The following is a 25,791-nucleotide window of genomic DNA, read 5'->3' on the forward strand; positions in this document are numbered from 1 at the left end:
ATGGACTTTGGAGAATGAGGTACTTGTAGCTGGTTACCCCACCTACATTCAATGAGAACTGCTTTTCTTGCAGCCCCCAACTCCTCCTTCCATTAGTGATCCTAGAACTTACATGGCAGAGCCATGCTGGCTAAACCTCATGATAACCTTGCACATAGGCTCATGCTGAACTCATTAGTGCCAGGCTACTCTGGGTACCCTAAAGCTCACTGATTAGATTTCTCCTCTCTTCCATCCTCAATTCATAGATGCTCCAACTCCATATCCATCTCCCACCAAACCCTTCAGAGTGTCTCTCTTTGTTCACAACTCCAGTCCCTGGTCATCTCACCTGGGTATCCTGTACAACACAAATTCATAGATACTTTTAATATCTTATCCATACCACCACTTTCAGCATTTTCTTTCCCTTTATAAAATTTCCATTTGAAAGCCTGGATGCTGGCATTTAAAATACACTCATCCATTTGTCCTCTCCTCATTAGTGCATGGCAAATTTTGGAAGGGGTTTTACCCTAAGGAGTGTCAAAGAAGGAAGAGGAGTGTTATGTCAGAGACAACCCAGGCTCTTTTGCAATGCCACTCAGGCTGTTCTGAAGGTAAGGCTAAGCTTAAATAAACTAGAACATTTTGACTCTCACACTTCTAGTAAGACTGGCTAGTTAGGTATGCTTCGAGGACTTGAGAAAGTGGAGAGAACTTGGTATTGGCCATGGACGTAAGAAAGAGGCTACTCGTAATCAGTAAGTGATCTGGTATGGATGATCGGTTGCTTCCATTTCACTCTCCAGTGACCTGAATCCACATAACCTGCTACATTTTGAGTGAAGTCTGGAGGATCCCTGGGGGCAGAGAAACATTTGGCTGAGTTCCCAGTTTTGGAAAACTAAGATGGGGCAAACTGAGGCCTCCCAAGAGAAGGTTTCCTCCATTAAATTTCTGCTGTTATCTTAGTAATAGAGAATCCTACGCTGTTAGCTTTGAAGGGAGCTTGGAGGTCAGATTGCTGGTTTCCTGGAAATAGGATTATTCAAAGTGTGGGGAGAAAGGGTTACCTATGTTTGGAAATATTATGAACAAAACATGACCCTAGTTTTAAATTTAAGGCCTGTTATTTGTTATAATGTTCTTGCAGATGTGTTTTGAATTAAGAATAATATTTAGGGAAAATGTAAATTATGGAGAGATGTTTGTCTTTTTGAAGGTCATCACCTTAAAAGCCCTTATTTAAAAATTTTTTTAATGTTTTATTTATTTCTCTACCTTCCCCCCCACCCCCACCCCCACCATTGTCTGCTCTCTGTGTCCACTCACTGTGTGCTCTTCTGCATCTGCTTGCATTATCAGGTGGCACTGGGAATCCGTGTCTCTTTTTTGTTGCATTATCTTGTTGCATCTGCTCTCTGTCTGTTCAGTGCCGCTCCTGGCTGTGCTTTTTTCACTTGGGGTAGCTCTCCATGCAGGGTGCATTCCTTGTGGGGGTGCCCCTGTGTGGTATGGCACTCCTTGCGCATGGCAGTTCTGTGTGTGGGCCAGCTCACCACGTGGGTCAGGAGGCCCTGGGTATTGAAACCTGGACCCTCCCATATGATAGGTGGACGCTCTATCATTTGAGTCAAGTCTGCTTCCCTTAAAGAGTCCTTAGATAATAGTTATTTGGAGTGAGGTATATGCACATCTTTAAAGACTGGGAGAATATTGGCCAAAATAATTACTTTGCTTGTGTCATGATATCTAAATCATAGGTGAGTTTTTTTCTAAACTTTGTATAATATGGTCATATAGTTTTATAATAAAAAAGACATCGAGTACCTTGACCTTATTTGCTGGAAAATAATGAAGCCCCAATTATCAGTGATGATTTATAATCTTTTTTTTTATTTTTAAATTTTTATTTTTATTTATTTTTTTACTCCAGCTCTTTTTGCTATTATGTCTGGCTTCTACCCTTCTGACTGCACTGAAATCATGTCACCAATGCTCTGCAAAACATAGGGCACTTTTTAATCTTTGCAATCTTTGACTGTGGTGACCATTTTCTTCCTGAAATTCTCTTTCACTTTAACTTCTGATGTTTCACTAGCTCCTTGTTCTTTTTTAGCCTTCCTTTATGGAAGTCCCTTCCTTTGCTCACTTAAACGTCAATGTTTCTCTTCTTACTCCATATACTGATGGTGAAGGAGCTCATTTAAAGGCAATTTCAAACTTTCCACTGATGACTATTCATTATCTTTAGCCCAGACTTCTTGCTGGTGTTCTAGCTATCTCTATGGAATAGGCATTTGAAGTTCTATATGTTAAATTCTTGGCCAAACATGCACTTTCTCCTATGTTTCTTATTCTCTTAAATGACAGTGTAGTCCCTCCAGCTGGCCACTTCAAGGATGGCTCCTTTTGCTCACTTGTACCTCCTCTCTTTCCTAGTGAACCAGTTACCACTATCGATGGCTTCCATCTTCTTAAAATTTTCCATATCCAGTATCATATCTCCATCCTTACTGATACTGTCTTAGATTATTCATTCATTGCTTCTTGTCTGGGTTATCAAAACCATCCTTCCTGCCACCAATATTTCCTCTGATCCATATTCCTTACTCATGACTTAGTCATCTATCTCAAGTTAAATTTAGAAACTTATCATGTCACTCTCCAGATAAAATTTCTCCAGTGGTTCCCCAGATTTTTCTGTACACACTCCTTGGTACTGAAAGCCTTTCGTGAGCTGGCTTTTGCTTATTTTTCCAGCTTCATTTCTCTTCATGTGGCCACATATACCATTTGCTACAATAATTCTTCCTAGCCATGACCCCACTTACAGTACTTTTTTTGCTTCTTTTTGTCCTAACTTGCTGCCCTAACTTGCCTTTAAGCTTTCCCAGATCATTTTCATGTTAAAAATCTTAATACTTTAATAGTAGGAAGTTTAGAGCATTTACATTTAATAGAAACTCGCATTTCCTTAGGAAAATGCCCATATAAATTATTTACAAAATGAATGGGCAAATGTGTTTTAAGTTACAAACGTGTGATTTATTTTTAAATTTCTAAGCACAATTACAGAGTAAGGCAAAAAGCATACCTTTAAAGAAAGTAAACAACTTTACTCATAAATTTTAATATTGAAAAAAAAATGGAGTAATATGAGAACATATTGCTCCTTGTAAAACCACCAGTAGCCACTCTTACAGTTTTCAGAGACTGAAGAGTATTGCGTAAGATTAGTTAGCCCAAGAGTGTAGTGGAGAGTATAATCTATGTTGTGGGTCAGATAATAATTTAAGAAGACATTGGTAGGTTAATTTCTCTGTGACTTAGCATAATTGCTTTTCAAATGCATGTTCATATGCAAGGCTGGATTAAGATCATACTTAGTTTTCTATTAATGGATCCAAATTTTTTTCTCAACCTCAACTGAGCACAATCATTGAAGGCAAGCAAACCATTTATATACTTTAATATGGCTTCATGTATTATTATTAGAATTGATATGATTTATTCCTGGAAAAATAACAAATAGTCATCTTTCAGCCCTCATAGTTCAGAGGATAGGTGGATTAAAAAATTTAGTTATATAGGTTTATATATGAAACTGGTCTGACTTGGTTTATAAATAATTTTGACCTGTAATCATGATTTTTGGGAGTTAGGTTGTAAATACACAATGCAGAAATTAAATTTGGCCCCAACAAAATTAAGATGAACTCCCCATTGTCAATATTTGATCTTTTAAGTGGCGAAAGATAGTCACTGAGGATCTAGAATAGAGTTTTCTCTTCCTTGTTGCTTAGTGTTAGTTCTCATGCACATTCATTGTAAAGAGGAGTCCTATGCTGGAATAAATGTGTTGAATGAATGTGTGGGTGCTTTTAAGCACTGATATCCAGTTAATATTCTAGTTCTATTGCTAGGATTGCTTTTATAGGTTGTTGTTGTTGTGTGTTTTCAGGTAAATCTCCTAACTTCTTTGAGTCCCACTTTTCTCACATGTAAAAGGTAAATAGCACTAGTATCATATACATATCACAAGGCCATTGGAGGTTTATGAGTTAACATATGGAAAGTACCTGGCTTAGCCCTGGCACATGGCAGGCCTTCACTCAACTGAGCTTCCACTAATTCAAACATGTAGCACATGTACAAAACACATGGGACCAGACACAGAAGAAAAAAAATATGGCTTCATGCATTCATGAAAATTGTCCCATGGGTCATAGAGAAATTAAGCCACACAGAAGATAAAAAAAAAAAGACTATTTCATAGAAACTACATAAGGGAAGACTCATCATTTTTTGGTAGTCATTTTCTATGCTTAGTGGTTGGTGGCTAGCCATGACATCTCATAAGAGTTTGGATTAATATTTATATTTCTGTTTCTTCCAATTACTCATTTCTACCTAGCATGGTACTGTTCACTGGAAGAGCTGGTAAGATCTTTTATGAACTGATTTCTTAGAATCATGTCCACAAAGCTGTATTTTAAAACCTTTTTATTTCATGTGGTGCTAGATAATGTTATTTCTTTTTGGAGGGGAGAAGCGGTGGGTGGGGAGTGGACTGAGTCTGAAAGATCAGGGCAAGGAAAGAGCTAGGATAAAGTTAGTTAAATATATCTGGTACTATCTTTTAAGTTAAGCTATGACATATGAACTATTTCTCAGATACTCAGATTTCCCTGAAATCTTAGATTGCTTTCCTCTTACACAATTCATGGGGGAAGCCTGAGGTTTCCCAGGACAGGCTCTCCCTATAATTTGCTAACAAGGACGATAAATGTGCTGCCAGCTTGTGGTTTCCAAGGACACTCCTGAGGACTGGTGAGAGTGTGCATCAGGGCTTGGTGAGGGTGTGCATCTGTGAACACCCACAGATGATGCTCTGTTCCAGAGGGCATCTCAGCTGAAGTGGTGGCAGCATTGTGCAAGTTCCAGCTCTAATGAGTTAAATAATTTTGGACAGGTCATTTAACCTTTTTGTTTCTTATTTTCTACATCAGAAATGTGGAGATGATGCTATTTGCTCATCTCATCAGACAGGGGTGTTTGAGGCTCACTTATATAAGGATATTTGGAAAACAAGAGAGCATACTATAGGTGCAAAACACTTCAGGCTAAAATGGACATCCTAGCCTGCATGCAGGAGAAACGTAGAGTTGGAAATGTCACCAAAGAGCTAGAGTAATAAGTGGAGGGCTGTGGCAAGGAGAAACGCAGTGTTGAATGGTGGCTAAAGAACTACATGGGGTTGAATCCTGAGGCTACCACATACTGCAGAGAGAACATGGGCATGTCAGCCTCTCTAAGTCTCATTTTTGTGGGAATTATAAAATATTTACCATCTGGATTGTTGTGAGGATGAAATGAGCGGAATGCATGTAATGTGTTTGCCCTTAGTGAATATTAACAAGACATAAATGGATATGGCAGCTCTGCCAGCTTTGAGCTATGTATAGGAGACTCATAATTTTTTATACAAGCTTTTCCAAGCTCTTTATGCCCCAAATGTTGGAAGTGGAATAGGGAAAGAAAAGAATTGTGACAAATGTCTGATTTCTCAGATTGTAGGTATTGTCCTGCCTGCAATGCAGAAGTCTCATATGCTTTGGCCTTTTCTGAGGGATTATGGTCATTCTGATTGAAACATTTTTTAAGGTGGCCTTATATGTGAAGTGGCCCAAGAGCATTGTCATGTGTGAATTCATGCATTCATGCATGCATGCATTCATTCATTCATTCATTCACTCATATATTCATCCATCTGTCTGTTCCACAAACTCACTGAGAATTTACTATGTGCAGGATGATGTGCTAGGCTAGGAGATAAAGATAACCTTGGTGAATAGGACATAAAATTCCTGCCTTAATACCATCTAGTGAGGAAGACACAAAAATTGCTTTTTTACTATTTTGAGAAGTGATAAATGTTAGAAGGCAAAAAAGTAAGAAAAGGGGACAGCACTGTCTTTGAGAGCACTCGGGGTGGAGACAGTAGCCATACTTCCCTCTTCTGAACACAGGAGCACAGACTGCAGGGCACAGCTCAGAGACTGTTGCAGGTAAATGGCCTCTGTGGCTGTATTTCCTCATCCAGGAAACTATTTTGAGAAATGCAACGAGAGAAGGACCATTTGTCCACTCTGTCTAAAGGAGACAGTGAGGTTGGGCATTTATGATCCCAGATCATAGGCAGAGGTGGGGTCTTCTGCCTTTGTCATCCTTTACTCCTGTCCTGGCCCCTCATGCACATTCTCTCTCTCTCTCTGTCTCTCTGATTTTTGGAATAGGGAGTTGGTAGGATGGGAAGTGGGTGGTTAGGGATCCATAAGGTCTGGCTCAGAACACTTGAATTGCAGACCTCATTTGGCAGAACTTTCTGTGACTCGGGTATATTATCTTCACAGCTCGCAGTTTCATTGGACATTTGTGCAGATGAAATTGATCAGTAGCAGGAAAAAAATAGCCGTTGCCTAGACAACTAGCTGATGACTCATCCTGACTTTGAAGCAGCAAAAGCTGTGAGACTGCGGTAATTTTCCAGATGCTTAAACCCCTTTTCTCTCTCTCTATTTCTCACCCTCCTTCCTTCATTTCTTTCTCCATGCCCACTTCCCTGAGTACCTCCAACACTTGAGGCTGCACTCTGCAAACTTTTTGTGGGAGTCCACCTGGGTCCTGAGCAGTTATTGCAGACTTCATCCAGCCACTATGTCCTGGTTGGATCTGTGGTTTCTCCCCATCTCCAGCAGCCAGGAAATGGACAGGTTGTCAAACTCTCGACGTCCAGAGCCCCCAAGATACTGCTTTTGCCTTTGATGAAAAAACCTCAAGTGAGCTCAGCACCTTTTCTTTTAATCTAATCGGAGATCATCCATTTATCCCAAAGATCTGCAGAGCCCTCCTCTGTGGAGCAGCAATGATCTCTTAGGCTGCCCCAAGCAAAATTGTAAAAATGATGTTTAAATGTGTCAGAGCGCTTATTTTGGCAGTCTCTCTCTCTGCTGACTTTTTCCTTCCTCTTGTCCTGCCTTTTCCCCAGTGGTAATCTGGGTTCTAATTTCTTCTTAACAATCCATCATAATCCTCTCTAAAATGCAAAATTGTAGAAGCATAGAGTAATCTTTTTCAAAAGGCATTTTCATTTTAAAAAGAAGCAAAATACTTCAAGATTATCCCTCGCCTCCCCAAAATAGTATCATTAATTAGCCTTTTAGACCTAGATTTAGGTAGTGGCTGTGAATGGTATGAGGTCTTCTCCTCAAAGCTCATCGTACATGTAGCACTGTTGTTGTTGGTTCTGACTTTGAAAGTGTATTAATACTGGACAGAAGTCGGTGCCTCAGTTCTGTATCCTAGCCCCATCCATACTTACACACTCCATTCACACATACCTGTGCGTGCTGGGGCACTCACACACCCCCTGCCTTGACCAGCAGTAGCTGATAGGGAAACAAGAGCAAACCCTAGTGATGAGGTTGGCCTACGCACTTTGGTTTATTGTATGTGTTTTAAACATCTACGATGTGTAAAACATGGCCCTGGGCTGTTGGGGTGATTACATACTCTCAAAATAGCTTACAGCCAGAAAGACTAAAGTCATGCCCACACACGCTCTGGTGGGAGTGAATGATGCATGTTGGAGAGAGGATGCTGGGTACGGCTGCCTGTAGGAGTCGATCCTTTGGCCTCCTTTACTGTCCTGTGCCTTTCAAAGTAATGCATTTGGCTCTGGCCTACGAGCTATTTCCCACTGGTGCTCTCCCTCTTCCACCACATTGTCAGATTGCCTTGGGGTGACCATCCTGTGATGCCACCATGGTCAAATTAAACTCTGCTTCAGGTCTCAGGCACAATCTGTCCTGGCACCTGCATGGTCTGAGGAGAAGCTGCACAGAAGATCCTCCCATTCCCTCTGAATATGGAAATACAGAGAAACATGAAATTTCTGAAATGGAAGTGATCTAAGAGAGGGTCTATGCCAACTGTCCATCTAGGGCAGGTATTGCTTCTAAAGCATCCCCAATGGCAGCCACCTCACTGTGCCTGCATACCTCTCTTGCACAGGCAGCCCTTTGCATTTGTGTACAAATTTTATTGTTCATTTATTTATTCATTTATTGAGCAATTTTTTTATTCAACAAAGATGAGATGAAAGTCTATGGTACATTAGGCACTGGAGATACAATGGTGAGCAAAACAGTCCTTGCCAACATGGGGCTTATGGTCTATGGGGGAGGCAGAATTAGCTGCACATTCAGTCAGGAGTATAATCGACTATGGGGAAGAGTGCTGTGAGGGCGAAGTGCAGGCAGCTGCGGCACTTCCTCAAAGGGCAGGGGACTCTGGTGCAGGGGGGATGAAGGCAGGCGTCAGTGAAGTCCAGGGAAGGCTTTCTTGGGAAAGTGATGTGGGGCCCAAAGAGTGGAATTAGGTGGACCAAGGGAGTGGTAGGAGTGGGGGAGGACATTCCTGCACAGGGAAGAGATGGGACCACAGGAGGTTTGAGGAAGGGAAAGGACGGAAGTGTGGCTTGAGAAATGAGTGAGGAAAGGAAGGGAGTAAGGCTGAGAGGTTGACAGGCGGATCAGGCGTGGCCTCGCAAGATACTGTGTGCAGGTGCCAGTAGATTCACAGGACGTCTCAGAAGCTGAGCAATGATCCTTTCTCCCTCCTCCTCCTCTCCAATTCTCCTTTTGTGTATGTGTGTGTGTGGGAGGATCTATAACAAATCTGGTCTTTCTCAGAAACCCCATCTGCTGGGGAGCAAAATTCCAATTTCAAAATTTAGATCGGAGTAAAAATAGAAAGAGTCCATTCTGAGTAAACATGCTCAGATTCAGTTACCCTCACCTGCAACTCTTCAAGATGGCTTCTAAAAGTATGGGGACAGGTTTGGCTTCTTGGTACTTATAGCAACAGTGACAGAAAGGACCTTTGAGCCCTGCCCTATGCTACTTTTGGTCCCTGCAGCTGTATCCCGAGTCTTCTTGGCCACCACTTGCTCTGCTGATGTGGGAGGCTGCAGTTTGCTGCTTGTGCCAGGCCTCTCTCGCTGTCTCCCTCAAATTGAGCAGAGTCCAGAAACCACCCCCTGGATGACCTGACCTCCCCTCTCAGCTCTTGCTGCATTTCCCCTGTGTCCCCCAAATGGCCAGTGCCTGATTGTCCACCTGAAGCTTGTGAAGCAGGGTGTTCTGATTCCTGTCTTTACTGTACATGGAAACTTGTGGAGCCCTGAGAATTGCAGTCTGGATATCCTAATTTCCACCATAGAGCTGCATGGGGAAACTTCACTGTACCGTAGTAATTCTGTGGTCTGGGCAGCCGGGCTTGGTTCTTGATTAAACCAAAAGTGAAGATAAAGTATTAGAAAATCTTCTTTTTCATGTCTATTGTATTGCTGCAAAATCCCATTTTGAAAGTCAGGATCTCATTTTTCTGACTCATTGCAATCTTTATAATACTAATTTTTCTTGAGCAGATGGATGCCTCCAGCCAACTAGGGAGCAGTTTACCTCTTTGGGAAAGGAAAAGAGTAAATGGTGTGGGAGTGTGTGTATGTTTCAAAATATGATTCTTGTTACTATGTTATTTTAAGGATTTTGGGATTTTTTCCCAAGATCTTTGGGAAGTCACTGAAGCATTTTTAGCAAGGAAGAGATAGATTCAGATTTGCATTTTTACAAAGACCATGCTGACTGCTCTAGGGATAGAGCAGGCTACATGCCAGCAGCTCGGTTAACAGAAACTGTGCAGTGGCAAGGGAGATAAATATAGATAGGCTTGATAGGTGTTTAGGAGACTGGGGTACAGGATGTGAGGAGGAATCTGTTGTGGGGATGAAAGGAAGATAAGTGTCAAGAAATAGCCTCAGGGAACAGATGTGGCTCAAGCAGTTGAGTACAAGCCTCCCACATGGGAGACCCCTGATTTGGTTCCCATGCCTCCTGAAAAAACAAAAACAAACAACAAGCAAAACAAATGAAAAAAAAAAACAACTCAGGAAAGCTGGTGTGGCTCAGTGGTTGAATGCAAGCTTCCCACATATGAGGTTCTGGGTTCAATCCCTGCCTCTGGTACCTGAAAAAAAAAAAAAGAGCCTTGGCTATTACTGTTAAAAAAAAGCACAATTATAAAAAAGTGCTGTTATCAATTGTAACAAATGTTCAACACCAATGCAAGGTGTTTGTGGTAGAGTGATGTATGAGAATCCTCTATTTTATGCATGATTGTTCTGTGAATCCACAATTTTGCTAATAATTTTTTTTTTAAAGAAGGAGCCTCATTTTTTGCTTTATATTGTAGGAGAAATTTGGGGACTATATATTGAGAAGAGGACTAAGAGGAGACTCAGAGAGTGGTGACAAATCATAAATCTAGGAAGACATTTAGAGTTTAAATTGTTTGAGAAACGCAAATGGAGATGGCCAGTGAGTGGTTGGCTATTTGAGCCTGGGTATTTGAGAGGTGAGTCATTCCTGCCTGAGTGATCATTGGCTTGGTCGGAGCAGAGACCCCAGGGAGGGAGTCTGGAGGGAGAAGAGAAGTGGGCCTGGGGTCCTTCCTTGAGGAATTCAGGCAATGAAAGAAAGAAGAGACATGACAGTAGCTAAATGGTGTTTATATTAAGGGAATGATTTTCTTATTAAAGATGGGAATGTTTTGGGTACATGTGAGTAGCATATGATGGTGAGAGAGGGGCAAAATGACACAGGTCTGAAGAGGAGGGAGAGGATAGATTTAGAGCACAGCTGTAAGGGTTAATCCCAGAAAGGGAAGAAGAACCTTTTTGTGATATAAAGGAGGAAAGCAAGGCTGGACATAAAGTAGATAAATTTGTTGCTGGGGATCCATGAAGTTCAGGGGTTCTCAGTTGGATGGTTTCCATTTTTGATGTCACATAAGAGACATGGTCCACTTGAAAGTGGACAAGGGGGAAGTGGATATGGCTCAAGCAATTGGGCTCCTGCCTAGCACATGGGAGGTCCCTGGTTCAGTTCCTGGTGCCTTCTAAAGAAAATAGCAAGCTGGCATGATGGCAGGCATGGCAAGATGATGCAACAAGGTGACACAACAAGATCACGCAACAAAAGATGACACACAACAAGATAACGCAACAAGATGATGCCACAAGAAGATGCAGCAAAACAACCCAACAAGGTGATGCAATAAGAGACACAAGAAGAAAAATATAGTGAGTGATAAAACAAAGCAGGGAATGGAGGCGGCCCAAGTGATTAGGTACCTCCCTCCCACATTGGAGGTGCCCGTTTTGGTTTCCAGTGCCTCCTAAAGAAACAAGGAAGATGAACAGACACAGCAAGTGCAAACAACAAGGAGGTGGGGATAAATAAATAAATAAAATAAATCATTGAAAAAAAAAGTGGATAAGGGGAATTGATTGTTCAGGGGACCGTATTGGGGTAGAAAAGCTGTTGCTGCTGAGGAAATGGGAGACAAATGGGGTGGATGGCTATTTTATTGTGGCATCCATAGTCTTAACTTTTTTCCCCTGGATGGTGTTTTTGACTTATTCCTCCAGCACCAGGTGCCCAGGGCCTATTGGCCATCTTTATTGGCTTCTCTTGTCCTCCCACTTCCAAAAATTTACTGTTCCAACTCTGAGAAAGAGACCCATCTCTGTGAGTGCTCAAATCAATGGATCACTCCTTAGTGGTCAGCCATTTGTTATACAAATAGAACTTTAAAAATAAAATAAACAGGACAACGAACAAGATGGCGGCGGAGTAAGGAGCTCTTAGAGTCAGCTCCTATTACAGGGCAGTTAGCAAATATCCAGAGCTCTCTGGAGCTAGCTGAAGCACCTGTTTGGGGGCTCCAGGAGGCCAGAGGATCATCCTGCCACATCCTTGATGGAATAGAAGGAGGACACTGCCCATCTGCAGAGAAGATTCCTAAGTAGAGCATTCCACACCACGAAGGCTTATGCCCATCCTCCACTGGAGGCACAAGCCACCTTGGGAGCTGTTCCATGGCTGGAATTGAAAGCTCCACTTCCCAAAAATGAGGGAGGAAGAGATGGTTGGGCAACAACTTCAGCTACTGATGACTAAATTCGGCAGGCTAAAGTATAATCTTGAGAACAGGGAGGAAGTTGGGGGGACCTGCAACAGCCTCTCTGAGAAATTACCGGCCAAGCCACAGAGGCAGGCAATTATCCTATTTTGGCAGCGCAAGTTGCCCTAGGAGCTATTCTGTGGCTGGAATTTGAAGCTCCATTTCCCAGAAACAGGGGAGGAAGAGATGGTTGGCCACCAATTTCAGCTACTGATTAGTAAATTCAGGTGGCTAAAGCATAACCCTAAGAACAGCTAAGGTATGAACCTGTCCAAGTCAGAAAGAGTCTGGTGGCTGCCATTTTGACTCCACCCCAGCACAAGGGGAAGCTTGGCTGACCAAAAGTCACAGTGATGGTAGGAACTGGTCTCTATCATCCAGACTGGCCTGCAGCCCTAACCTAGGCTTCAGTCCCACCTCTGGTAGGGAGGAGGCTGGTGGTCCCTGCACAATACCTATCCAGGTAACTGCAGGTACATTTGGCTGGCATAGACTGAATAATCAGAAGTCTACCAGGGCAACTACAGTCATCTTAGTCACACACTGCATAAATCACTGCCCACACCTGCAGCTCCATCCCCGCCCCAGGCAGAGGAGAAAGGGGAATGAAGTTTCATTAGTCTCTCTGGGTAACTAGAGTGTAGGCCTGCACGACTTGGATTATTCCACACAGCTATGATTCTGTCCCTACTCCTGGAAAAGGAGAAAGTTGGGAGAAGCTTTATCAGTCCTTGGGATAATAAGGGCAGTTTGAGCCTCCACAGCTTATAGCACCAACTACATCCTTGGCTCCTACTGCACAACCAGCAAGAGAGAAAGGGCAGGAAGCCCTAAACTAAAGAGAAAAACTGCACTCTGAATAAATACTCTAGTAAGCCAGGTGCCAAGATACCAACCACAAATTACAATCCACACCAAGAAACAGGAAACTATGGCCCAGTTAAAGGAACAAGACAAACCTCTGGATGACATAAAGGAGTTGAGACAACTAATCATAGATGTTCAAACAAATCTCCTTAATAAATTCAGTGGGATGGTTAAAGAGATTAAGGATATTAAGAAGACATTGGATAAGCACAAAGAAGAATTTGAAAGCATACGTAGAAAAACAGCAGATCTTATGGGAATGAAAGGCATAATAAATAAAATTAAAAAAACATTGGGGGAAGCGGATTTGGCTCAACTGACAGTGTGTCTGCCTACCATATGGGAGGTCCAGGGTTCAAACCCAGGGCCTCCTGACCCATGTGGTGAGCTGGCCCACATGTAGTGCTGATGCATGCAAGGAGAGCTGTGTCATGCAGAGGTGTCCCCTGCATAGGGGAGCCCCCCACACAAGGAGTACACCCCTGCAAAGAGAGCTGCCCATGCAAAAAAAGCACAGCCTGCCCAGGAGTGGCACCACACACAATGAGCGATGATGCAGCAAGTTGACGCAACAAAAAGAGACACAGAAACCAGAGCCGCTGACAAGAATACAAGTGGACACAGAAGAACACACAGCGAATGGACACAGAGAGCAGACAATGGGGTGGGATGGGGTGGGGGAAGAAATAAGTAAAAAATAATAAATCTTAAAAAAAAACAATTGGAATCATAAAATAGCAGATTTGAGGAGGCAGAGGAAAGAATTGGTGAGCTTGAAGAAATGGCCTCTGAAAGTGAACATACAAAAGAACAGATGAGGAAACAGAAAAAAATTGAACAAGATCTCAGGGAACTAAATCACAGCAAAAGATGTGCAAATATATGGGTCATGGGTGTCCCTGAAGGAGAAGAGAAGGGAAAAAGGGCAGAAGGAATATTTGAAGGAATAATGGTAGGAAATTTCCCAACCCTATTGAAGGACATATATATCCATGTCTAAGATGCACAATATACTCCCATCTGAAAAAATCTGAATAGACCAACTCTGAGACACCTATTAATCAGAATATCAAATGCCAAAGACAAAGAGGGAATTTTGAGAACAGCAAGAGAAAAGCAATGCATAACATGTAACGGATACCCAATAAGATTAAATGCTGATTTCTCACCAGAAACCATGGAGGCAAGAAGACAGTGGTATGATATATTTAAGATACTGCAAGAGAAAAACTTCCAACCAAAAATCTTATATCCAGAAAGATTGTATTTCAAAAATGAGGGCAAGATTAGATTAGAATATTCACAGATAAACAGAAACTGAGAGAATTTCTAACCAAGAGATCACATTTTCAGGAAATGCCGAAGGGTGTGCTAGAGCCTGAAAAGAAAAGACAGGAGAGAGAGGCCTAGAGGAGAGTCTATAAATGAAGATCATATCAATAAAAGTAACCAAAGTGTCAAAAGAGTGGGGAAAATAAATATGACAGATAAAACGCAAATAGGAATAAACTTAACCAATAATATAAAGCACTTGTATTCAGAAAACTGCAACTCAATGTTAAAAGAAATTTAAAAAAGGCCTAAATAACTGGAAGAACATTCCATGCTCATGTATAGGAAGACTAAATAACATAAAGATATCAATTCTACTCAAATTGATAAACAGATTCAATGCAATCCCAAAAAAATTCCACTAGCATTTAAAAAAAATAAAAAAATAAAAAAATTGAAAACATGATTATCAAATTTATTTGGAAGGTAAGGGATCCTGAATAGCCAGAAACATCTTAAAAAGGAAAAGTGAACTCTCATCTCTAGACTTCAAATTATATTGCCTAGCTATGGTGGTAGAAGCAGGATGGTACTGGCATAAAGACAAACACATAGACCAATGGAACCAAATTTATGGTTCAGAAACAGACCCTGACATGTATGGTCAAGGGATTTTTGACTAGCCTGTCAAACCAACACAGCTTGGACATAACAGTGCATTGAACAAATGGTGCTGAAAGAACTGGATATCCATAGCCAAAAGAAGAAAAAAGGACCCCTATCTCACACCTTATCCAAAATTAACTCAAAATGGTTCAAAAACCTAAAAATAAAAGCAAGAACCATAAAGCTTCTAGAAAAAATTGTAGGAAAATATCTTCAAGCCCTGGTGGTAGGTGGTGTATTCTTAAAGGAGATAAGAGGAGGACTGAGATGGACTACTGATGTTTAATGTATGTAGAATTTTTAATTAGCTTTACTGTAAAAGTGTGGAAATGTATAGAGTGGATGGTAACACATAGTAACAGCTAGTTTATAAATGGGTATGTGGCTGAAAATAGTAGTCTAGGTATGTAAATGTCAATTGACAGAATGCTAGGGAATAATCTAGGAATGAATAGCACAGTAGACCAAGAGGTGGATGAGAATTGTGGCTGATGGTTCATATGCAAGAGTGTCCTTTGTTAGCTAGAGCAAATTTATATCATTATTGCAGGGTGGTGGGAATGTGGAGAAGCATGGGAATGATACAACTGGAGTGACCTATGCTGTGGTTAGCTGTAGTAATATAATATTTTTGCATCTAAGCCAAAGATGTATTGTGTTGTTAATGAGGCAGTATGGAACTGTGTGCCAAATGTACACTATGGACATAGTAACAATCTGATGATATTATCTTATCTGTAACAAGTGTTCCACCACAGTGTGGTGTGTTGATAGAGGGGTGTTGTTTGGGAATTCTGCACATGTGCATGATTGTTTTATAAGTTTACAACTTCTGTCACAAAAATATATTAAAAAAAAATAGGGTGAGTTGGGGGAAAAATACACCAAATATAAGAAAAGGACTATAATTCATAGTAAGATTTTGACAATGTTCTTTCATAATTTGTAACAAACATCTCACAACAATGCAAGGTTTTGGTGGAGGGTTGATGTATGGGACCTCTGTATGATGTTATGCATGTTTGCTTGGTAAGTTCACAAGTTTTACTATATACTTATTGTTTATATATGTTCATATATAAATGATATAAAGATAATAATAATAGGGTGGGTTGGGGGAAGAATACTTTGTTTGGTAGTGATGTTTTGACAATGCTCTTTATTTTTTTAAAGATTTATTTATTTCTCTCCCCAGCCCCCAGTTGTCTGTTCTCTGTGTCTATTTGCTGCATTGTCTTCTTTGTCCGCTTTTGTTGTTGTCAGCAGCATGGAAATCTGTGTTTCTTTTTGTTGCATCATCTTGTTGTGTCAGCTCTCCGTGTGGGCGGCACCATTCCTGGGGAGACTGCACTTTCTTTCACACTGGGCGGCTCTCCTTACGGAGCGCACTTCTTGGACGTGGGGTGCACTCCTTGCGCATGGGGCTCCCCTACGCGGGGGACACCCCTGCAAGACATGGCACTCCTTGCGCACATCAGCACTGCACATGGGCCAGCTCCACATGGGTCAAGGAGGCCCGGGGTTTGAACCGCGGACCTCCCATGTGGTAGACGGACACCCTAACCACTGGGCCAAGTCCGCCGCCGACAATGCTCTTTAGTCATTAGTTAAAAATGTGTAGCAACACTGTAAGGTGTCCATGGTTGGCTGAGATATGTGAGTCCTGTATGATGTTATATATGTTTGTTTTGTAAGTTCCTAACTTTTAATGTACACTTATTGCTTATGTATGTTTATGTATGAGTGATATACTTCAATAAATTAAAAAAACCAAAACATTCCCCTCAAATTTTTTGTAGCAGATTAGAGTCTTCCTCTTTAATCCATTTTTTCTTTCTCCCCAAATTAGGTGGCTAACATTTTTGTTGACTTGAACTTCTGCTAAGATTAAGAGATTCTATGAGGGAATAATGACGTTATGAGCATGACAAGGCTACAGGAAGCTAGGAAATCCAGATAAGATTTCCCAGATGATTTGCTAATATTAGAGGGAGAGGAGTTAATTGGATGAAAAGAACAAACATTTGAAAAGCACAGAAATTTCAAAGCATCAAAAAACGATTATTTTGTATTGGTCTGGGAGGAAATCATTAAAATGAAAACCTCCAGACTAAATATGAAAATGGCTAATGCTAATAATGACGATCTTTAAAATAGGAAAAGATTAAAACAATATATGAGTGCCCTCTGCAACCACTTATGTCTTTGTTTATATCTTTAGTGTTTGTTCAGAGTACATTATCTTATTTCATGGAGTATAACAGGATGATGTTAGCTGGAGTGTGATTTTGATTCTTATCTTGGAATTGTGATTAAAGTTCAAAGCCAAGCAAATGAGAGTATCCATAATGCAGGATAGAGATACAAAAGGGTGATAAACACTAATGAATGGGAGAGAGAGATGTAGAACATAGTGAGACAGTAGGACAATCATTTAATTTGAGTCTTGAAAAGAGGGGAAGGAAATATTGCATGGGAAGCAATATTTGAAATGATAATTACTGAGAGGTTCTAAAAATGGATAAAAGACATCAATCCATTAATTCAAGTAGCTCAACAAATTCTAAACGGGATATATAAAAATAAATCCATATGCAGACACATTATAGTAAGAAAGACCAAAAACATATTTAAGATTATCTTGAAGGAAGCAACAGTTAAATTCTAAATAGCAATGATGGGAGGAGCCCAAATATAGAGGACTGATGTCTTCAAAATGCCGAAATAAAATAACTGTCATCTTAGAATTCTATATCCAGGGAGAACAAAGACATTGTCAGACAAACCAAACAGAGAAAAGACTGTTGATTTAAGAGTGGGGAAAGAGAATGTTGGGTGTATGGGAGTCCCCTATATTCTGTATGTGACTTTACTGTGACCTAAAACTTCTTTGTAGACAAATTAAAAAAAGTAGGACACTGGGGAAGAAATGGAAGAAAACCCCACTGCACATACAGGACAATAGATATTACAGTGATGAAAGGCAAAACATCAAAAAATTATTTTTACTTATTTTTTAATATCCCACTTTTTTTTTTTTACTTTAATTTTGTTTCAGTTTTTCTAAAGTATTACATTTTTGTTTCTTACGTTTGGACCTGTAGTTGTTTCTTTTTCTTAATAATTGTGTTTGGTGATATTCTGGGCTTCATTTTTGAGGACGTTTTTGATCACAGAGGGATGCAGCTGTGGCAGGGGAGGATCATTTTGGTGTGGGGTGTTGATAATGGGAGAAGCATGGGAGAAGGTTCGCCTGGGCATACATATAGGATATATGAATGTGTTCAGGTATTCTTGGGGCATTGCCATAGTGGGTAGTGATTTATACAACAAGTGAAAGAATATTGAATTCCCATTCTGGGGAGCTCCGCCACATTCTCTAATGGAACAGCAATAATCACACAAGTACAGGAGCAATGACTAGTGTCCATTGATGGACTAGTGTCCATTAATACTTACAACTGTCATTATGAGCCTTTGACCTTGAAGTTGCAATATAGCCTGGTGTAATAGGGTACCTAAGAGTTGCCTCCTGGGAGCCTCCCTGTTGCTCAAATGTCGCCTCTCTCCGAGTCAAACTCAGCAAAGAAGTGCATTACCTTCACCCCAGCATGGGACAAGACTCCTGGGGATGAACCTCCCTAGCAATGAGGGATTACTACCAAACACCAGTGAGCAGTGCGACTGGAAAAAGACCTTGAATAAAAGGGGGAAAAGGTAAAGACAAATAAGTTTATAGGGCTAGGAGATTTCAAAATGAGTTGGGTGGTCTTCCCAGAGGTAATGCTTAAGCATGTCTCAGCAGGAGCTCATAGACTGCCAAAGTAGATACTATCCCAAATAGTGGGGCTCCTGAGGGCTCTGGAGATACCCAGGTCCTACGGTCATGGCCGATAGCTCCAGTGGTTGGTGCCTCACCAGTGGGCACTGCTTTGGAGTTTATGGTCTCTGGTGTGACAGAATTGGACTTAGATTTGACTTCTCTACACATGTCATTTCTGTCCCTTTTGTTTGAACCTATAGTTGGTGCTGGAGTTGGTAGGTGTACATCCAAAGGACTTGAATCACCAGGTGGTCCAAGTGCCATCTGGACCCTGAGCCTCAGCAGAGTTGCAATATCTACTCTCCAGTTCATTGGACCCAGCCAGGACAACTAACAAGGAGGTGAGGATGGACAACCACCACACCAAGAACTGAGAGACTCTACAATTGCAAGCAGGAGACTTCAGCTGTATGGGACTGAATTCCCCCCTCAATTGGAGGTGAAATGTGCATCACTATCCAAGAATCCTCAGGATTGGGGAATAAAATATGGACTAGATTAGACTTACTAGAAATCTGCTGTAGATTTACTGTGATTCTAGCAATGGAGGAAATTATACCATCAATGTGGAGACAGTGGCCACTGGAGGTGCTGAAGTCAGGGAGAAGACAAAGAGGTGTAATATGGGGGCAATTTCAGAACTCAGAATTGTCCTGAGTGACATTGCAATGGCAGATACAGGTCATTATATATATGGCCATAACCCATAGAATTGAGTGGGAGAGTGTGTAAACTACAATGTAAAGTATAACGCATGATTTGTGCAATGTTCTAAAATGTGTTCATCAATTGCAATGAATGTAACACAATAATGAAAGAAGTTGTCGAATTGGGGAAGGGTGGGAGGTGTGGGAAGTGGGGCATATGGAAATCCCTTATTTTTTTTATGTAACATTTTATGCAATCTAAGTATCTTTAAAAAATTAATTAAAAAATGTATTTAAAAAAACAAAAACAAAAAAAAACCCACAAAAAAACAAAAACCAAACGGAGAGAATTTGCCACGAGAAGACCAGTCATAAAGGAAATACAAAAGGGTAAACCTTAGGTAGAAGTAAATTGATGCCAGAGGAAAAGTTGGAGATGAAGGAGGAATTTAAGATCAATGGAAATGTTAATATGTGGATAAATGGCAATGAACATTGCTGTATAAAGTAATCCTTATCATAATCATCACCATCATCATCATTAACATCATCAGGTCTTGGAATTTAAAACTATAAACAGAATACAAATATAGGACAGCAATAGCATATCCTATAAGAGTAGGGTTAGGAATTGAAAATAGTATAAAAATATTCTAAGGCCTGCATTGTTTAGGATAAGGGCAAGGGTATCCTATTAACATCTGATTTTGATAAGCCATAAATGTACTGTAATTTTCAAGGTAATAATTGAAGGAATTTAAAGACAGTGTATAATTTGCAAACTAGTAGAGGAAAAAACCCCCTAAATGATTAAAAAAATCAATCCAATTGCAGTAAGAAAGAAGAGAAAAAAGAATACAGAGGAAAGGGCTGTTGTTCAAGTGGTTGGTGGTTGAGTGCCTGCTTCCCACATACAAGGTCCTCAGTTTGACCCTAGCCCCAGTATGTCAAAAAAAAAAAAAAATATAGAATAGGCAGGACAAATAACAAATATGCAATAAATGACAAATTTAAGTGACAATATATCGGTAATCATGTTAAGTCAAATGGAATAAATACTCTAATTAAAATTAGCAGACTATATCAAAAAGAAGCAGTACGCTTTTTGTAAGAGACACAGTTAAAATACAAGAATTTGGAAAGATCAAAAGTGAAATGATAGAAAAAGATAAACCTTGTAAAAGAAATCAAAACTGAAAGCTGAAGTAGCTAGTTTAATATTAGATAAAGTAGATTTTAAGACAAAAAGGGAAAGGATTGTTAGAAATAAACATAGTCTCTAGATAATGATAAAAGTTTCAAATCACCTGGAAAAAAGAACACTTCTAAATTTATATACTTTGGGAAGCAGACTTGGCCCCAGTGGTTAGAGCATCGGTCTACCACATGGGAGGTCCGTGGTTCAAACCCCGGGCCTCCTTGACCCGTGTGGAGCTGGCCCAAGCGCTGTGCTGATGTGCGCAACGAATGCCCTGCCATGCAGAGGTGCCCCATGCGCAAGGAGTGTGCCCCGTAAGGAGAGCCATCCAGCGCGAAAGAAAGTGCGGCCTGCCCAGGAATGGTGCTGCACACATGGAGAGCTGACGCAGCAAGATGATGCAACAACAACAACAAAAGAAACACAGATTCCCAGGCCGCTGACAACAGAAGCAGACAAAAAAAAAGGAGAACATGCAATAAATGGACATAAAGAACAGACAACTGGGGTGGGGGGGGAGGGGAGAGGAGGAGAGAAATAAAAAAAATCTTTAAAAAATGTTAAAAAAATAAATTTATATACTTCAAATAACATTATCCAATATATATGAAATAAAAATCAAAATTTCAGGAAAAGATAGATAAATTCATAACCATAGTGGAAGATTTTACTATCCATCTATCAGAAATTGACAGAGAAATCAGACAAAAATCAGTAAGAATTTAAGAGTTAGACTAAATATTCAATGAATCTGATTTAATGGTCATTTATAGTACATTTCTTACAAAGGCAGAATATAATTATTTTCAAGCCCACTCAGAATATATATGCAAATCACCGTTTACTGGGCCACAAAGGAAAACTAACACTATTTGTTTTTTTTTAAAGATTTATTTATTTATTTATTTATTTATTTATTTCTCTCACTTCCCCCCCCACCCCCCCTCCCCAGTTGTCTGTTCTCTGTGTCTATTTGCTGTGTCTTCTTCTTTGTCTGCTTCTGTTGTTGTCAGCAGCATGGGAATCTGTGTTTCTTTTTGTTGTGTCATCTTGTTGTGTCAGCTCTCCATGTGGGTGGCACCATTCTTAGGCAGGCTGCACTTTCTTTCACACTGGGCGGCTCTCATGGGGTGCATTCCTTGCTTGTGGGGCTCCCCTATGCAGGGGACACCCCTGCGTGGCAGGGCACTTCTTGCACGCATCAGCACTACGCATGGGCCAGCTCCACACGGGTCAAGGAGGCCCGGGGTTTGAACGCAGACCTCCCATGTGGTAGATGGACGCCCTAACCACTGGGCCAAGTCTGCTTCCCAACTAACACTATTTGAAGGGATTGTATTTATATAAAATATGTTCTCTGACTGTGATAAAATTGCAACAAGTCAATATAAAAAAATAACTAGAATATCCCCATATATTTAGAAACTAAAATATACATTTAAATTACTCATAGGAAAAACAGGAATAGGAATTTAGAAAATAGAATAATAATGAAAATATGACAATGATTATTTATGGGATGCAGCTAAAGCAGTATTTAGAGCAAGATTTATATTCCTAAAGGCAAGAATTTCAGAAAGAAATAGCAAACTGACTCTTCTCCAATAGAAGAAAATAAATTATGAAGTAGTAAAAAAATATATCAGTAGAAGGGATCAACAAAATTAGAAACTGATCCTTTGAAAAGATGAATAAAATTGATAAATATTTAACAAGACTGATCAAGAAAGAGAGAGAAGGCATAAATAATTCACATCAAGAATAAGAATGATAACTCACTATAGATCCTACTGGCATTATAAAGACAAGAGGATATTATTAATAATTTTATGATAATGAGTTTGAAAATTTAGGTGAAATGGATAGAGTTCTATCAAGAAATACAGGTAGTCAGTACAGGTGACTCACGATCATCAGGGTCTTAGGCTCCTTCTATGACAATGCTTTATCATCCTGGCATGAGGTTTCTACAGTTTGGGGATGCCAGATACCAACATGGGATTAAATGTTCAATGATTTTATTAGGAGAAATGCAGGTGAGGACTTCCATCACATCCACTGGACCCAAAGTATGTGTATGCATCTCTCCAATTCCCCAGGGTTAACCTCAAGTGTGAGGAGAAAAAGGAATGGGGAGGGAAAGTGGGTGGCAAAGTGGAAAGAATTAGACCTTGGGGAAGAATTCTAGAGGCAGAAATAAGACCCTCGGCATCAACCCACTACAATTCTAGCCTTGGTCTTGGCTTAGAGGGAGATAAAGTCAACAATGAAGAATTTATTTTATTGTGGCTTAACCATTTCTGATTTTATAGTTGTTTATGCATCAAAGGAAATTTCAAAATAACACACACATACCTAATCTCACCACCTTCACTGAAGTATGTTCATTTAAACATTTTTCTTTGTAATCTTTATCTAAAGGCACACCATTAAAAAAAAAAAAAGATTTATTTATTTATTTCCTTCCCCTCCCTCCATTGCCTGCTCTCTGTGTCCATTCACTGTGTGATTTTCTGTGTCTGCTTGTATTTTCATTAGGCAGCTCTGGGAACTGATCCTGGGAACTTCTGGAGTGGAAGAGAAGTGATCACTCTCTTGTGCCACCTCAACTCCCTGGTCTGCTGTGTTTCTTATTATTTCTCCTCTGGATCTCTTTTTGTTGTGTCATCTTGCTGTGCCAGCTCTCCGTGTGGGCCAACACTCCTGCCAGGGATAGCACTCCTGCATGTACTTCACACAGGCTAGCACTCTGCGTGGTCCAGCTTGCCACATGGGCCAATTTGCCTTCACCAGGAGGCCCTGGGTATCGAACCCTGGACCTCCTATATGATAGACAGGAGCCCAATTGCTTGAGCCACATCCGCTTCCCCAACCACTTTTTTTAATTAGTAAAATTTTTACTGAGTTAACATATAAGCCACACAATTTGGCAATATCTCTCCCAGACTCTGAGCCAAGAATCTGAAGGTAGTAGGGTGATTTCCACTCACTTGCATGAGATGGTCTGTAGTTCCAAAGGGGTATGAGGGGAAGCAGAGGATTAGAGCAGTTTAGTCAGAAGTGGGGTCCTCAAAACAGGAAAGGTTGAGGGTAACTATAAGAGTCACGGCTGAAGCTAGTTCCCATTATGCACACATTGCCTGATAGTCACTGGCAAACCTCCTAGAAGTGGATCAAACAGTAGCAAAAAAAGAAGAGGTCCAAATTAAAAAAAAAATCTGCGTAAGTAAGAAATCAATTTTCATCCATCCACTGGAAGAGAGAAGCCATGGTAACATTAGAACTCCTCAGCAGAACCGTATTCCAAAAGACTTCTCTAAATTCCAGACAAGTGTTACGTACTCCCCATGGAAGTAGGTTTGTTCTGAAATTCAGAATCATGTCGGGAAGGAGTGAAGTCCCAAGAAGGGAAACTTTGGTGGATGCACACCTCCTTCTCTCTAGAACTGTGCTTTGCTGATTTCCCCAAAATCCTGGAATCCTCAGAAGTCAAGTAGATTGTCTTCCCCTGACACTGCAGCTGTTCTCTCTTCTAAGGAAATAGTACCTCTTCAGCTGCTGCTCCTCCATTGACAGATCTTGCCTTGTCTTCTGCGGCCTGATGTAGTTTCTATTGCAAAGCTCTCTGCCAGAATGGTGCTGAATTTCATTCTTAACTGTTGGAGATTCCTCAATGCCAGGAGCAGTGGACTGCGTGTTTCTTTTTCTGAAAATTTGACAGATCATCAGGTCCTTTTGCTAGAAAATCCTTTTGTCAGGGTGCTGGGTATATTATCTGTGTCCTCTATGTATACCAGAATGAAGGCGCTCCCTGGTAGGTTTGTGAGGGACCCATTAACAGGACTGAACTGGAAAAATAGTGAGGCTGCGTCATAGAGCAAGGAAGGTGACTCCCAATTCAGGGCATAACACACAAGGGGTTGAGATTTATGCTGCTGTCATGGTGGGATTGTGGGTCCTGGTGCTGCCAGTGGACTTCCTGTGTTAACACGTGTTAATCTGGGTCCTATGAGAAACAGATGCCAAGATGAGATTAAATGTTTGATGATTCTAGTAGAGGAAATGCTGGTGAGAGGAAATGGGGAGAAAGTAAAGACTGGGAGGTTGTCAGATTGAAATGCAACTCTGACCCCGAGTGAAGGAGAGAGGGAGGAAAGGTTAGGTGGAAGCATTGTAGACTGCCATGCAGTCTAAGCAATGTCCAAAAAGGAGTCTGAGAATCCTCAGGCCACAGTCAGCATCAAAAGAGTCTCCTGTCTCCCGGGAATGGGTCTGCCTTAGTTTTTTGCCACACTCAGTCATTGGTTGGGAGCAATCTGGGGCAATGTGGCCTCAGGCTAACATGGCAAAGGATTTTGAAGCACAGCAGCAGGGGTGGATGGTTAATTATACTCCCTAAGGCTGGATGTTTGTACAGTGCATGCAAATGGCTGCCATATAATTAAAAAAATTTTTTTTTCTTTATTAAATTGTCTTTTTTATTTTTAAAGATACATAGATCACAAAAAATGTTACATTAAAAAACATAAGAGATTCCTCAATATCCCACCCCCCCCAAATCCTCCCACATGAACCACCTCTTTCATCATTGTGGCACATTCATTGCATTTGGTGAATACATTTTGGAGCACTGCTGCACTGCATGGATTGAAGTTTACATTGTAGTTTACACTCTCCCCTGGTACATTCAGTGGGTTATGGCAGGATAGATAATCTTTAAGGATGATCTTACTAAACCAAAAAGAGGTGTGACTATTTACTCCAGTATGTGCTAATTGTGAAATTTAATGAAAACCATGGGGGGAAAATGTTCAAACTATGTAGACCTGACCTGAAAGGAAGGCAGCAACTCCATAATTCTACTCACTGTATTTAATTCATATCAGTAAGACCATAACAATATCTGTTCTTTTGTGTCTGACTTATTTCATTCAACATAATATCCTCAAGGTTCCTCTATGTTGTTATATGCTTCTCCAGTTATTTCTTCTTACAGCTGAGTAATATTCCTTCATATGACTACACCACATCAGTTGTTGGACCCTTAGGCTGTTTCCATCTTTTAGCAACTGTGAATAATGCTGCTCTGAACATTGGTGGAAAATATCTGTTCATGTCCTTGCTTTCAGTTCTTCTGAATATATTCCTAATAGCAGGATTGCTGTATTATATGGTAGTTCAATATTCAGTTTCCTGAAGAACTGCCAGAACATCTCCATAGAGGCTAAATCATTTTACAGTCCAAC

General features: G+C 40.6%; 1 long non-coding RNA gene across 1 annotated transcript in view; it reads left to right on the plus strand.

Moving 5' to 3' along the window:
- Window positions 1-537: 537 nt before the first annotated feature.
- The window catches only part of LOC139436233 (uncharacterized), a 63,315-nt gene continuing 38,061 nt past the window's right edge, over window positions 538-25,791 (plus strand). The window contains exon 1 of the long non-coding RNA XR_011645319.1: window positions 538-599. This is a non-coding gene — a long non-coding RNA (uncharacterized lncRNA). The remainder of the gene's footprint in view (window positions 600-25,791) is intronic.

The sequence above is a fragment of the Dasypus novemcinctus genome, chromosome 13 (assembly GCF_030445035.2).
Source record: "Dasypus novemcinctus isolate mDasNov1 chromosome 13, mDasNov1.1.hap2, whole genome shotgun sequence".
Lineage (NCBI taxonomy): Eukaryota > Metazoa > Chordata > Mammalia > Cingulata > Dasypodidae > Dasypus > Dasypus novemcinctus.